Source organism: Amborella trichopoda, chromosome 7, assembly GCF_054954075.1.
Source record: "Amborella trichopoda isolate Santa Cruz 75 chromosome 7, AtrichopodaSantaCruz75HAP2 v2.0, whole genome shotgun sequence".
Taxonomy (NCBI): Eukaryota; Viridiplantae; Streptophyta; class Magnoliopsida; order Amborellales; family Amborellaceae; genus Amborella; species Amborella trichopoda.
This window is the reverse complement of record NC_142342.1, coordinates 22,905,619-22,922,299: the sequence shown is the minus strand read 5'-3', so window position 1 is coordinate 22,922,299 and position 16,681 is coordinate 22,905,619.

Here is a 16,681-nt window from a genome sequence, read left to right as displayed (position 1 = left end):
GAGGTCTTTCTCGTCTACAAATAAATTGAGGAATTATTTGGTAAAAAAAGAATAAATTGAGATATAAGGAAAAATAATTTTCTTGGACAAATAATAAATTGAGATAAATTTTGGAAATTAAAATAAACTAAGATATTTTTTCGTTTTAAAAATAAATTGAGCTACTTTTCGGTAAAAATAATAATTAAATAGGGTAATGAAAAGCAATTTGAGATATTTCTTTGGTTAAAAATATAATTTGAGGTGCTCTTCGGCAATTAAAATAAACTGAGGCGTTTTCAGGTAAAAAGGATAAACTTAGGTACTCTATGGCTGTTAAATAAACTGAGGAACTTCTTGGTCAACGAAAAACAAAAACGAGGAAAAGAAAAATAGTTTGAGATATTTTTTTGGTAAGGAAAAATAAAATGAGGCGAAGAAAAATGATTTGATGTATTTTTTCTAAAAAAAGTAAGTCGAGGTGCGTTTCAGTAATAAAAAATAAAATGACGTAAGGAAAAATATTGTTAGGTGTTTTTTGGTAAAAACTAATTCGCACTACTTTTTTGTAATTAACAATAAACTGAGGTATTTTTCTTTTGCAAAAAAAATTTAGGTACTTTTTTGTAATAAAAAATAAAAAATGAGGTAAAGAAAAAATAATTTGCGGTAATTTTTGATAACAAAATAAATTGGGATACCTTTTTGTAACAAAAAGTAAACTGACGTATTTTTCGTTTGAATTATAGATTGAGGTACTTCTTTGCAATAAAACATAAAATGAGGTAATTTGTGCTATTATTTTGTAAACAATAAGTTGAGGTTATTTATTGAAATAAAAAATAAAAATAAGGTAAAGAAAAATAATTTGAGGTGCTTTTTTCTAAAATAACTAAATTGAGGGCAAATCAGAATAAACTGAGGTCTTTCTCGTCTACAAATAAATTGAGGAGTTATTTGGTAAACAAAGAATAAACTGAGATATAACGAAAAATAATTTTCTTGGACAAATAATAAATTGAGATGAGGTTTCGAAATTAAAATAAACTAAGATATTTTTTCGTTTTAAAAATAAATTGAGCTACTTTTCGGTAAAAATAATAATTAAATAGGGTAATGAAAAGCAATTTGAGATATTTCTTTGGTTAAAAATATAATTTGAGGTGCTCTTCGGCAATTAAAACAAACCGAGGTGTTTTCAGGTAAAAAGGATAAACTTAGGTACTCTATGGCTGTTAAATAAACTGAGGAACTTCTTGGTCAACGAAAAAAAAAAACGAGGAAAAGAAAAATAGTTTGAGATATTTTTTTGGTAAGGAAAAATAAAATGAGGCGAAGAAAAATGATTTGATGTATTTTTTCTAAAAAAAGTAAGTCGAGGTGCGTTTCAGTAATAAAAAATAAAATGACGTAGGGAAAAATATTGTTAGGTGTTTTTTGGTCAAAACTAATTCGCACTACTTTTTTGTAATTAACAATAAACTGAGGTATTTTTCTTTTGCAAAAAAAATTTAGGTACTTTTTTGTAATAAAAAATAAAAAATGAGGTAAAAAAAAAAAATTTGAGGTGCTTTTTTCCAAAATAAATACATTGAGGTACGTTTGGCAAATCCGAATAAACTGAGTTATTCTTTGTTTACAAATAAATTGAGGAATTATTCGGCAATAAAGAATAAAATGAGATAACGAAAAATAATGTGAGGTATTTTTTTGTAAAAAAATAATAATAGTTGAGGTAATTTTGGGAAACAAAGAAATAACATCATGTAATGAAAAATATAATGAGGCAGTTTTTGGGTAAAAAAATAAATTCAGTAACTTTTTGGTAATTAAAATAAAGTGAGGCTTTTTTGTTTTGTAAACAAATCGGTTGAGGTATTTTTGGTAAAATTAGGTAAAAAGGAAATATTTTGATGTATTAATTGTTAAAAAGAAAATTGATGTGCCTGTCGATAATAAAAAAAAAAAAAAAAAGGGGTAAGGTAAAAAAATTTGAGGTATTTTCTTGGTCAAATAATAAATTGAGGTAAGTTTTGGAAATTAAAATAAACTGAGATATTTTTCATTCTAAAAATAGATTGAGCTACTTTTCGATAAAAGAAAAAAATAAAAAACTTAAATGTGGTAAAGAAAAGTAATTTGAGGTCCATTTTGGTAAAAAAACATAAACTGACGTAAGGAAAAAAAATGTGAGGAATTTTTTGGTAATAAAATAAATCGATCTCCTATTTGATAATTAACAATAAACTCGGGTATTTTTCGTTCGAAAAATAAATTGAGGTACTTTTTACTAATACAAAAATAAAATGCGGTACGGAAAAATAATTTGTGGTATTTTTTTGGAAAAAACTAAGTTGAGCATATTTTTGGAAATAAAAGAACACAATGAGCTAAAGAAAAATAATTCGAGGCATTTTTCGCTAAAGACATAAATTGAGGAATTCATTGCAAATTAGAATAAACTGAGTTATTTTTCGTTTCAAAAATAAATTGGGAATTTATTTGGAAATGAAGAATAAAATTAGGCAAAAATAACAATTTGATATAATTTTGGGAAGGAAAGAAAAACATCAGGTAAAGAAAAATATAACGGGGTACTTTTGATGAAAAAAAAATTAATCGGGGAACTTTTTTCTAATTAAAAGAAAAAACTAGTTAAGGGAAATTGATTTTACGTAATTTTTTGTTAAAGGAATAAAAAGCGGTACTTTTGGTAATAAAAAAAAAAATCAGGCAAAGAAAAATAATTTGAGTAATTTTTGTAAAAAAAATAAATCGAGGTGCGTTTCAGTAATAAAAAATAAAATGAAGCCAAAAAAAATAAGACGAGGTTCCAGAAAATAATTTGAGGCATTTTTTGGATAAAAAATAAATCGGGGAATGTTTTTGGTAATAAAAAAATTTGAGGTAGAGAAAAATAAATCGGTGTGCTCTTTTTTGTGATAAAAAATAAAACGAGGTAAGAAAAAATAATTTGCGGTAATTTTTTATAACAAAATAAATTGGGATACCTTTTTGTAACAAAAAGTAAACTGACGTATTTTTCGTTTGAATTATAGATTGAGGTACTTCTTTGCAATAAAACATAAAATGAGGTAATTTGTGCTATTATTTTGTAAACAATAAGTTGAGGTTATTTATTGAAATAAAAAATAAAAATGAGGTAAAGAAAAATAATTTGAGGTGCTTTTTTCTAAAATAAATAAATCGAGGTACGTTTGGAAAATCAGAATAAACTGAGGTCTTTCTCGTCTACAAATAAATTGAGGAATTATTTGGTAAAAAAAGAATAAATTGAGATATAAGGAAAAATAATTTTCTTGGACAAATAATAAATTGAGATAAATTTTGGAAATTAAAATAAACTAAGATATTTTTTCGTTTTAAAAATAAATTGAGCTACTTTTCGGTAAAAATAATAATTAAATAGGGTAATGAAAAGCAATTTGAGATATTTCTTTGGTTAAAAATATAATTTGAGGTGCTCTTCGGCAATTAAAATAAACTGAGGCGTTTTCAGGTAAAAAGGATAAACTTAGGTACTCTATGGCTGTTAAATAAACTGAGGAACTTCTTGGTCAACGAAAAACAAAAACGAGGAAAAGAAAAATAGTTTGAGATATTTTTTTGGTAAGGAAAAATAAAATGAGGCGAAGAAAAATGATTTGATGTATTTTTTCTAAAAAAAGTAAGTCGAGGTGCGTTTCAGTAATAAAAAATAAAATGACGTAAGGAAAAATATTGTTAGGTGTTTTTTGGTAAAAACTAATTCGCACTACTTTTTTGTAATTAACAATAAACTGAGGTATTTTTCTTTTGCAAAAAAAATTTAGGTACTTTTTTGTAATAAAAAAAAAAAAATGAGGTAAAGAAAAATAATTTGAGGTGCTTTTTTCCAAAATAAATAAATTGTGGTACGTTTGGCAAATCCGAATAAACTGAGTTATTCTTTGTTTACAAATAAATTGAGGAATTATTCGGCAATAAAGAATAAAATGAGATAACGAAAAATAATGTGAGGTATTTTTTTGTAAAAAAATAATAATAGTTGAGGTAACAAAGAAATAACATCATGTAATGAAAAATATAATGAGGCAGTTTTTGGGTAAAAAAATAAATTCAGTAACTTTTTGGTAATTAAAATAAAGTGAGGCTTTTTTGTTTTGTAAACAAATCGGTTGAGGTATTTTTGGTAAAATTAGGTAAAAAGGAAATATTTTGATGTATTATTTGTTAAAAAGAAAATTGATGTGCCTGTCGATAATAAAAAAAAAAAAAATTGGGGTAAGGTAAAAAAATTTGAGGTATTTTCTTGGTCAAATAATAAATTGAGGTAAGTTTTCGAAATTAAAATAAACTGAGATATTTTTCATTTTAAAAATAAATTGAGCTACTTTTCGATAAAAAAAAAAACTTAAATGTGGTAAAGAAAAGTAATTTGAGGTCCATTTTGGTAAAAAAACATAAATTGACGTAAGGAAAAATAATGTGAGGAATTTTTTGGTAATAAAATAAATCGATCTCCTATTTGATAATTAACAATAAACTCGGGTATTTTTCGTTCGAAAAATAAATTGAGGTACTTTTTACTAATACAAAAATAAAATGAGGTACGGAAAAATAATTTGTGGTATTTTTTTGGAAAAAACTAAGTTGAGGATATTTTTGGAAATAAAAGAACACAATGAGATAAAGAAAAATAATTCGAGGCATTTTTCGCTAACGACATAAATTGAGGAATTCATTGCAAATTAGAATAAACTGAGTTATTTTTCGTTTCAAAAATAAATTGGGAATTTATTTGGAAATGAAGAATAAAATTAGGCAAAAATAATAATTTGATATAATTTTGGGAAGGAAAGAAAAACATCAGGTAAAGAAAAATATAACGGGGTACTTTTGATGAAAAAAAAATAAATCGGGGAACTTTTTTCTAATTAAAAAAAAAAACTAGTTAAGGGAAATTGATTTTAGGTAATTTTTTGTTAAAAGAATAAAAAGCGATACTTTTGGTAATAAAAAAAGAAATCAGGTAAAGAAAAATAATTTGAGTAATTTTGTAAAAAAAATAAATCGAGGTGCGTTTCAGTAATAAAAAATAAAATGAAGCTTAAAAAAATAAGACGAGGTTCCAGCAAATAATTTGAGGCATTTTTTGGATAAAAAATAAATCGGGGAATGTTTTTGGTAATAAAAAAATTTGAGGTAGAGAAAAATAAATCGGTGTGCTCTTTTTTGTAATAAAAAATAAAACGAGGTAAGAAAAAATAATTTGCGGTAATTTTTGATAACAAAATAAATTGGGATACCTTTTTGTAACAAAAAGTAAACTGACGTATTTTTCGTTTGAATTATAGATTGAGGTACTTCTTTGCAATAAAACATAAAATGAGGTAATTTGTGCTATTATTTTGTAAACAATAAGTTGAGGTTATTTATTGAAATAAAAAATAAAAATAAGGTAAAGAAAAATAATTTGAGGTGCTTTTTTCTAAAATAACTAAATTGAGGGCAAATCAGAATAAACTGAGGTCTTTCTCGTCTACAAATAAATTGAGGAGTTATTTGGTAAACAAAGAATAAACTGAGATATAACGAAAAATAATTTTCTTGGACAAATAATAAATTGAGATGAGGTTTCGAAATTAAAATAAACTAAGATATTTTTTCGTTTTAAAAATAAATTGAGCTACTTTTCGGTAAAAATAATAATTAAATAGGGTAATGAAAAGCAATTTGAGATATTTCTTTGGTTAAAAATATAATTTGAGGTGCTCTTCGGCAATTAAAACAAACCGAGGTGTTTTCAGGTAAAAAGGATAAACTTAGGTACTCTATGGCTGTTAAATAAACTGAGGAACTTCTTGGTCAACGAAAAAAAAAAACGAGGAAAAGAAAAATAGTTTGAGATATTTTTTTGGTAAGGAAAAATAAAATGAGGCGAAGAAAAATGATTTGATGTATTTTTTCTAAAAAAAGTAAGTCGAGGTGCGTTTCAGTAATAAAAAATAAAATGACGTAGGGAAAAATATTGTTAGGTGTTTTTTGGTCAAAACTAATTCGCACTACTTTTTTGTAATTAACAATAAACTGAGGTATTTTTCTTTTGCAAAAAAAATTTAGGTACTTTTTTGTAATAAAAAATAAAAAATGAGGTAAAAAAAAAAAATTTGAGGTGCTTTTTTCCAAAATAAATACATTGAGGTACGTTTGGCAAATCCGAATAAACTGAGTTATTCTTTGTTTACAAATAAATTGAGGAATTATTCGGCAATAAAGAATAAAATGAGATAACGAAAAATAATGTGAGGTATTTTTTTGTAAAAAAATAATAATAGTTGAGGTAATTTTGGGAAACAAAGAAATAACATCATGTAATGAAAAATATAATGAGGCAGTTTTTGGGTAAAAAAATAAATTCAGTAACTTTTTGGTAATTAAAATAAAGTGAGGCTTTTTTGTTTTGTAAACAAATCGGTTGAGGTATTTTTGGTAAAATTAGGTAAAAAGGAAATATTTTGATGTATTATTTGTTAAAAAGAAAATTGATGTGCCTGTCGATAATAAAAAAAAAAAAAAATGGGGTAAGGTAAAAAAATTTGAGGTATTTTCTTGGTCAAATAATAAATTGAGGTATGTTTTGGAAATTAAAATAAACTGAGATATTTTTCATTTTAAAAATAAATTGAGCTACTTTTCGATAAAAAATAAAAATAAAAAACTTAAATGTGGTAAAGAAAAGTAATTTGAGGTCCATTTTGGTAAAAAAACATAAACTGACGTAAGGAAAAATAATGTGAGGTATTTTTTGGTAATAAAATAAATCGATCTCCTATTTGATAATTAACAATAAACTCGGGTATTTTTCGTTCGAAAAATAAATTGAGGTACTTTTTACTAATACAAAAATAAAATGAGGTACGGAAAAATAATTTGTGGTATTTTATTGGAAAAAACTAAGTTGAGGATATTTTTGGAAATAAAAGAACATAATGAGATAAAGAAAAATAATTCGAGGCATTTTTCGCTAAAGACATAAATTGAGGAATTCATTGCAAATTAGAATAAACTGAGTTATTTTTCGTTTCAAAAATAAATTGGGAATTTATTTGGAAATGAAGAATAAAATTAGGCAAAAATAACAATTTGATATAATTTTGGGAAGGAAAGAAAAACATCAGGTAAAGAAAAATATAACGGGGTACTTTTGATGAAAAAAAAATAAATCGGGGAACTTTTTTCTAATTAAAAGAAAAAACTAGTTAAGGGAAATTGATTTTAGGTAATTTTTCGTTAAAGGAATAAAAAGCGGTACTTTTGGTAATAAAAAAAAAAATCAGGCAAAGAAAAATAATTTGAGTAATTTTTGTAAAAAAAATAAATCGAGGTGCGTTTCAGTAATAAAAAATAAAATGAAGCCAAAAAAAATAAGACGAGGTTCCAGAAAATAATTTGAGGCATTTTTTGGATAAAAAATAAATCGGGGAATGTTTTTGGTAATAAAAAAATTTGAGAAAGAGAAAAATAAATCGGTGTGCTCTTTTTTGTAATAAAAAATAAAACGAGGTAAGAAAAAATAATTTGCGGTAATTTTTTATAACAAAACAAATTGGGATACCTTTTTGTAACAAAAAGTAAACTGACGTATTTTTCGTTTGAATTATAGATTGAGGTACTTCTTTGCAATAAAACATAAAATGAGGTAATTTGTGCTATTATTTTGTAAACAATAAGTTGAGGTTATTTATTGAAATAAAAAATAAAAATGAGGTAAAGAAAAATAATTTGAGGTGCTTTTTTCTAAAATAAATAAATCGAGGTACGTTTGGAAAATCATAATAAACTGAGGTCTTTCTCGTCTACAAATAAATTGAGGAATTATTTGGTAAAAAAAGAATAAATTGAGATATAAGGAAAAATAATTTTCTTGGACAAATAATAAATTGAGATAAATTTTGGAAATTAAAATAAACTAAGATATTTTTTCGTTTTAAAAATAAATTGAGCTACTTTTCGGTAAAAATAATAATTAAATAGGGTAATGAAAAGCAATTTGAGATATTTCTTTGGTTAAAAATATAATTTGAGGTGCTCTTCGGCAATTAAAATAAACTGAGGTGTTTTCAGGTAAAAAGGATAAACTTAGGTACTCTATGGCTGTTAAATAAACTGAGGAACTTCTTGGTCAACGAAAAATAAAAACGAGGAAAAGAAAAATAGTTTGAGATATTTTTTTGGTAAGGAAAAATAAAATGAAGCGAAGAAAAATGATTTGATGTATTTTTTCTAAAAAAAGTAAGTCAAGGTGCGTTTCAGTAATAAAAAATAAAATGACGTAAGGAAAAATATTGTTAGGTGTTTTTTGGTAAAAACTAATTCGCACTACTTTTTTGTAATTAACAATAAACTGAGGTATTTTTCTTTTGCAAAAAAAATTTTGGTACTTTTTTGTAATAAAAAATAAAAAATGAGGTAAAGAAAAATAATTTGAGGTGCGTTTTTCCAAAATAAATTCATTGAGGTACGTTTGGCAAATCCGAATAAACTGAGTTATTCTTTGTTTACAAATAAATTGAGGAATTATTCGGCAATAAAGAATAAAATGAGATAACGAAAAATAATGTGAGGTATTTTTTTGTAAAAAAATAATAATAGTTGAGGTAATTTTGGGAAACAAAGAAATAACATCATGTAATGAAAAATATAATGAGGCAGTTTTTGGGTAAAAAAATAAATTCAGTAACTTTTTGGTAATTAAAATAAAGTGAGGCTTTTTTGTTTTGTAAACAAATCGGTTGAGGTATTTTTGGTAAAATTAGGTAAAAAGGAAATATTTTGATGTATTAATTGTTAAAAAGAAAATTGATGTGCCTGTCGATAATAAAAAAAAAAAAAAAAAGGGGTAAGGTAAAAAAATTTGAGGTATTTTCTTGGTCAAATAATAAATTGAGGTAAGTTTTGGAAATTAAAATAAACTGAGATATTTTTCATTCTAAAAATAGATTGAGCTACTTTTCGATAAAAGAAAAAAATAAAAAACTTAAATGTGGTAAAGAAAAGTAATTTGAGGTCCATTTTGGTAAAAAAACATAAACTGACGTAAGGAAAAAAAATGTGAGGAATTTTTTGGTAATAAAATAAATCGATCTCCTATTTGATAATTAACAATAAACTCGGGTATTTTTCGTTCGAAAAATAAATTGAGGTACTTTTTACTAATACAAAAATAAAATGCGGTACGGAAAAATAATTTGTGGTATTTTTTTGGAAAAAACTAAGTTGAGCATATTTTTGGAAATAAAAGAACACAATGAGCTAAAGAAAAATAATTCGAGGCATTTTTCGCTAAAGACATAAATTGAGGAATTCATTGCAAATTAGAATAAACTGAGTTATTTTTCGTTTCAAAAATAAATTGGGAATTTATTTGGAAATGAAGAATAAAATTAGGCAAAAATAACAATTTGATATAATTTTGGGAAGGAAAGAAAAACATCAGGTAAAGAAAAATATAACAGGGTACTTTTGATGAAAAAAAAATTAATCGGGGAACTTTTTTCTAATTAAAAGAAAAAACTAGTTAAGGGAAATTGATTTTAGGTAATTTTTTGTTAAAGGAATAAAAAGCGGTACTTTTGGTAATAAAAAAAAAAATCAGGCAAAGAAAAATAATTTGAGTAATTTTTGTAAAAAAAATAAATCGAGGTGCGTTTCAGTAATAAAAAATAAAATGAAGCCAAAAAAAATAAGACGAGGTTCCAGAAAATAATTTGAGGCATTTTTTGGATAAAAAATAAATCGGGGAATGTTTTTGGTAATAAAAAAATTTGAGGTAGAGAAAAATAAATCGGTGTGCTCTTTTTTGTAATAAAAATAAAACGAGGTAAGAAAAAATAATTTGCGGTAATTTTTTATAACAAAATAAATTGGGATACCTTTTTGTAACAAAAAGTAAACTGACGTATTTTTCGTTTGAATTATAGATTGAGGTACTTCTTTGCAATAAAACATAAAATGAGGTAATTTGTGCTATTATTTTGTAAACAATAAGTTGAGGTTATTTATTGAAATAAAAAATAAAAATGAGGTAAAGAAAAATAATTTGAGGTGCTTTTTTCTAAAATAAATAAATCGAGGTACGTTTGGAAAATCAGAATAAACTGAGGTCTTTCTCGTCTACAAATAAATTGAGGAATTATTTGGTAAAAAAAGAATAAATTGAGATATAAGGAAAAATAATTTTCTTGGACAAATAATAAATTGAGATAAATTTTGGAAATTAAAATAAACTAAGATATTTTTTCGTTTTAAAAATAAATTGAGCTACTTTTCGGTAAAAATAATAATTAAATAGGGTAATGAAAAGCAATTTGAGATATTTCTTTGGTTAAAAATATAATTTGAGGTGCTCTTCGGCAATTAAAATAAACTGAGGCGTTTTCAGGTAAAAAGGATAAACTTAGGTACTCTATGGCTGTTAAATAAACTGAGGAACTTCTTGGTCAACGAAAAACAAAAACGAGGAAAAGAAAAATAGTTTGAGATATTTTTTTGGTAAGGAAAAATAAAATGAGGCGAAGAAAAATGATTTGATGTATTTTTTCTAAAAAAAGTAAGTCGAGGTGCGTTTCAGTAATAAAAAATAAAATGACGTAAGGAAAAATATTGTTAGGTGTTTTTTGGTAAAAACTAATTCGCACTACTTTTTTGTAATTAACAATAAACTGAGGTATTTTTCTTTTGCAAAAAAAATTTAGGTACTTTTTTGTAATAAAAAATAAAAAATGAGGTAAAGAAAAATAATTTGAGGTGCTTTTTTCCAAAATAAATAAATTGTGGTACGTTTGGCAAATCCGAATAAACTGAGTTATTCTTTGTTTACAAATAAATTGAGGAATTATTCGGCAATAAAGAATAAAATGAGATAACGAAAAATAATGTGAGGTATTTTTTTGTAAAAAAATAATAATAGTTGAGGTAACAAAGAAATAACATCATGTAATGAAAAATATAATGAGGCAGTTTTTGGGTAAAAAAATAAATTCAGTAACTTTTTGGTAATTAAAATAAAGTGAGGCTTTTTTGTTTTGTAAACAAATCGGTTGAGGTATTTTTGGTAAAATTAGGTAAAAAGGAAATATTTTGATGTATTATTTGTTAAAAGGAAAATTGATGTGCCTGTCGATAATAAAAAAAAAAAAATTGGGGTAAGGTAAAAAAATTTGAGGTATTTTCTTGGTCAAATAATAAATTGAGGTAAGTTTTCGAAATTAAAATAAACTGAGATATTTTTCATTTTAAAAATAAATTGAGCTACTTTTCGATAAAAAAAAAAACTTAAATGTGGTAAAGAAAAGTAATTTGAGGTCCATTTTGGTAAAAAAACATAAATTGACGTAAGGAAAAATAATGTGAGGAATTTTTTGGTAATAAAATAAATCGATCTCCTATTTGATAATTAACAATAAACTCGGGTATTTTTCGTTCGAAAAATAAATTGAGGTACTTTTTACTAATACAAAAATAAAATGAGGTACGGAAAAATAATTTGTGGTATTTTTTTGGAAAAAACTAAGTTGAGGATATTTTTGGAAATAAAAGAACACAATGAGATAAAGAAAAATAATTCGAGGCATTTTTCGCTAACGACATAAATTGAGGAATTCATTGCAAATTAGAATAAACTGAGTTATTTTTCGTTTCAAAAATAAATTGGGAATTTATTTGGAAATGAAGAATAAAATTAGGCAAAAATAATAATTTGATATAATTTTGGGAAGGAAAGAAAAACATCAGGTAAAGAAAAATATAACGGGGTACTTTTGATGAAAAAAAAATAAATCGGGGAACTTTTTTCTAATTAAAAAAAAAAACTAGTTAAGGGAAATTGATTTTAGGTAATTTTTTGTTAAAAGAATAAAAAGCGATACTTTTGGTAATAAAAAAAGAAATCAGGTAAAGAAAAATAATTTGAATAATTTTGTAAAAAAAATAAATCGAGGTGCGTTTCAGTAATAAAAAATAAAATGAAGCTTAAAAAAATAAGACGAGGTTCCAGCAAATAATTTGAGGCATTTTTTGGATAAAAAATAAATCGGGGAATGTTTTTGGTAATAAAAAAATTTGAGGTAGAGAAAAATAAATCGGTGTGCTCTTTTTTGTAATAAAAAATAAAACGAGGTAAGAAAAAATAATTTGCGGTAATTTTTGATAACAAAATAAATTGGGATACCTTTTTGTAACAAAAAGTAAACTGACGTATTTTTCGTTTGAATTATAGATTGAGGTACTTCTTTGCAATAAAACATAAAATGAGGTAATTTGTGCTATTATTTTGTAAACAATAAGTTGAGGTTATTTATTGAAATAAAAAATAAAAATAAGGTAAAGAAAAATAATTTGAGGTGCTTTTTTCTAAAATAACTAAATTGAGGGCAAATCAGAATAAACTGAGGTCTTTCTCGTCTACAAATAAATTGAGGAGTTATTTGGTAAACAAAGAATAAACTGAGATATAACGAAAAATAATTTTCTTGGACAAATAATAAATTGAGATGAGGTTTCGAAATTAAAATAAACTAAGATATTTTTTCGTTTTAAAAATAAATTGAGCTACTTTTCGGTAAAAATAATAATTAAATAGGGTAATGAAAAGCAATTTGAGATATTTCTTTGGTTAAAAATATAATTTGAGGTGCTCTTCGGCAATTAAAACAAACCGAGGTGTTTTCAGGTAAAAAGGATAAACTTAGGTACTCTATGGCTGTTAAATAAACTGAGGAACTTCTTGGTCAACGAAAAAAAAAAACGAGGAAAAGAAAAATAGTTTGAGATATTTTTTTGGTAAGGAAAAATAAAATGAGGCGAAGAAAAATGATTTGATGTATTTTTTCTAAAAAAAGTAAGTCGAGGTGCGTTTCAGTAATAAAAAATAAAATGACGTAGGGAAAAATATTGTTAGGTGTTTTTTGGTCAAAACTAATTCGCACTACTTTTTTGTAATTAACAATAAACTGAGGTATTTTTCTTTTGCAAAAAAAATTTAGGTACTTTTTTGTAATAAAAAATAAAAAATGAGGTAAAAAAAAAAAATTTGAGGTGCTTTTTTCCAAAATAAATACATTGAGGTACGTTTGGCAAATCCGAATAAACTGAGTTATTCTTTGTTTACAAATAAATTGAGGAATTATTCGGCAATAAAGAATAAAATGAGATAACGAAAAATAATGTGAGGTATTTTTTTGTAAAAAAATAATAATAGTTGAGGTAATTTTGGGAAACAAAGAAATAACATCATGTAATGAAAAATATAATGAGGCAGTTTTTGGGTAAAAAAATAAATTCAGTAACTTTTTGGTAATTAAAATAAAGTGAGGCTTTTTTGTTTTGTAAACAAATCGGTTGAGGTATTTTTGGTAAAATTAGGTAAAAAGGAAATATTTTGATGTATTATTTGTTAAAAAGAAAATTGATGTGCCTGTCGATAATAAAAAAAAAAAAAAATGGGGTAAGGTAAAAAAATTTGAGGTATTTTCTTGGTCAAATAATAAATTGAGGTATGTTTTGGAAATTAAAATAAACTGAGATATTTTTCATTTTAAAAATAAATTGAGCTACTTTTCGATAAAAAATAAAAATAAAAAACTTAAATGTGGTAAAGAAAAGTAATTTGAGGTCCATTTTGGTAAAAAAACATAAACTGACGTAAGGAAAAATAATGTGAGGTATTTTTTGGTAATAAAATAAATCGATCTCCTATTTGATAATTAACAATAAACTCGGGTATTTTTCGTTCGAAAAATAAATTGAGGTACTTTTTACTAATACAAAACTAAATGAGGTACGGAAAAATAATTTGTGGTATTTTATTGGAAAAAACTAAGTTGAGGATATTTTTGGAAATAAAAGAACATAATGAGATAAAGAAAAATAATTCGAGGCATTTTTCGCTAAAGACATAAATTGAGGAATTCATTGCAAATTAGAATAAACTGAGTTATTTTTCGTTTCAAAAATAAATTGGGAATTTATTTGGAAATGAAGAATAAAATTAGGCAAAAATAACAATTTGATATAATTTTGGGAAGGAAAGAAAAACATCAGGTAAAGAAAAATATAACGGGGTACTTTTGATGAAAAAAAAATAAATCGGGGAACTTTTTTCTAATTAAAAGAAAAAACTAGTTAAGGGAAATTGATTTTAGGTAATTTTTCGTTAAAGGAATAAAAAGCGGTACTTTTGGTAATAAAAAAAAAAATCAGGCAAAGAAAAATAATTTGAGTAATTTTTGTAAAAAAAATAAATCGAGGTGCGTTTCAGTAATAAAAAATAAAATGAAGCCAAAAAAAATAAGACGAGGTTCCAGAAAATAATTTGAGGCATTTTTTGGATAAAAAATAAATCGGGGAATGTTTTTGGTAATAAAAAAATTTGAGAAAGAGAAAAATAAATCGGTGTGCTCTTTTTTGTAATAAAAAATAAAACGAGGTAAGAAAAAATAATTTGCGGTAATTTTTTATAACAAAATAAATTGGGATACCTTTTTGTAACAAAAAGTAAACTGACGTATTTTTCGTTTGAATTATAGATTGAGGTACTTCTTTGCAATAAAACATAAAATGAGGTAATTTGTGCTATTATTTTGTAAACAATAAGTTGAGGTTATTTATTGAAATAAAAAATAAAAATGAGGTAAAGAAAAATAATTTGAGGTGCTTTTTTCTAAAATAAATAAATCGAGGTACGTTTGGAAAATCATAATAAACTGAGGTCTTTCTCGTCTACAAATAAATTGAGGAATTATTTGGTAAAAAAAGAATAAATTGAGATATAAGGAAAAATAATTTTCTTGGACAAATAATAAATTGAGATAAATTTTGGAAATTAAAATAAACTAAGATATTTTTTCGTTTTAAAAATAAATTGAGCTACTTTTCGGTAAAAATAATAATTAAATAGGGTAATGAAAAGCAATTTGAGATATTTCTTTGGTTAAAAATATAATTTGAGGTGCTCTTCGGCAATTAAAATAAACTGAGGTGTTTTCAGGTAAAAAGGATAAACTTAGGTACTCTATGGCTGTTAAATAAACTGAGGAACTTCTTGGTCAACGAAAAATAAAAACGAGGAAAAGAAAAATAGTTTGAGATATTTTTTTGGTAAGGAAAAATAAAATGAAGCGAAGAAAAATGATTTGATGTATTTTTTCTAAAAAAAGTAAGTCAAGGTGCGTTTCAGTAATAAAAAATAAAATGACGTAAGGAAAAATATTGTTAGGTGTTTTTTGGTAAAAACTAATTCGCACTACTTTTTTGTAATTAACAATAAACTGAGGTATTTTTCTTTTGCAAAAAAAATTTTGGTACTTTTTTGTAATAAAAAATAAAAAATGAGGTAAAGAAAAATAATTTGAGGTGCGTTTTTCCAAAATAAATTCATTGAGGTACGTTTGGCAAATCCGAATAAACTGAGTTATTCTTTGTTTACAAATAAATTGAGGAATTATTCGGCAATAAAGAATAAAATGAGATAACGAAAAATAATGTGAGGTATTTTTTTGTAAAAAAATAATAATAGTTGAGGTAATTTTGGGAAACAAAGAAATAACATCATGTAATGAAAAATATAATGAGGCAGTTTTTGGGTAAAAAAATAAATTCAGTAACTTTTTGGTAATTAAAATAAAGTGAGGCTTTTTTGTTTTGTAAACAAATCGGTTGAGGTATTTTTGGTAAAATTAGGTAAAAAGGAAATATTTTGATGTATTAATTGTTAAAAAGAAAATTGATGTGCCTGTCGATAATAAAAAAAAAAAAAAAAAGGGGTAAGGTAAAAAAATTTGAGGTATTTTCTTGGTCAAATAATAAATTGAGGTAAGTTTTGGAAATTAAAATAAACTGAGATATTTTTCATTCTAAAAATAGATTGAGCTACTTTTCGATAAAAGAAAAAAATAAAAAACTTAAATGTGGTAAAGAAAAGTAATTTGAGGTCCATTTTGGTAAAAAAACATAAACTGACGTAAGGAAAAATAATGTGAGGAATTTTTTGGTAATAAAATAAATCGATCTCCTATTTGATAATTAACAATAAACTCGGGTATTTTTCGTTCGAAAAATAAATTGAGGTACTTTTTACTAATACAAAAATAAAATGCGGTACGGAAAAATAATTTGTGGTATTTTTTTGGAAAAAACTAAGTTGAGCATATTTTTGGAAATAAAAGAACACAATGAGCTAAAGAAAAATAATTCGAGGCATTTTTCGCTAAAGACATAAATTGAGGAATTCATTGCAAATTAGAATAAACTGAGTTATTTTTCGTTTCAAAAATAAATTGGGAATTTATTTGGAAATGAAGAATAAAATTAGGCAAAAATAACAATTTGATATAATTTTGGGAAGGAAAGAAAAACATCAGGTAAAGAAAAATATAACAGGGTACTTTTGATGAAAAAAAAATTAATCGGGGAACTTTTTTCTAATTAAAAGAAAAAACTAGTTAAGGGAAATTGATTTTAGGTAATTTTTTGTTAAAGGAATAAAAAGCGGTACTTTTGGTAATAAAAAAAAAAATCAGGCAAAGAAAAATAATTTGAGTAATTTTTGTAAAAAAAATAAATCGAGGTGCGTTTCAGTAATAAAAAATAAAATGAAGCCAAAAAAAATAAGACGAGGTTCCAGAAAATAATTTGAGGCATT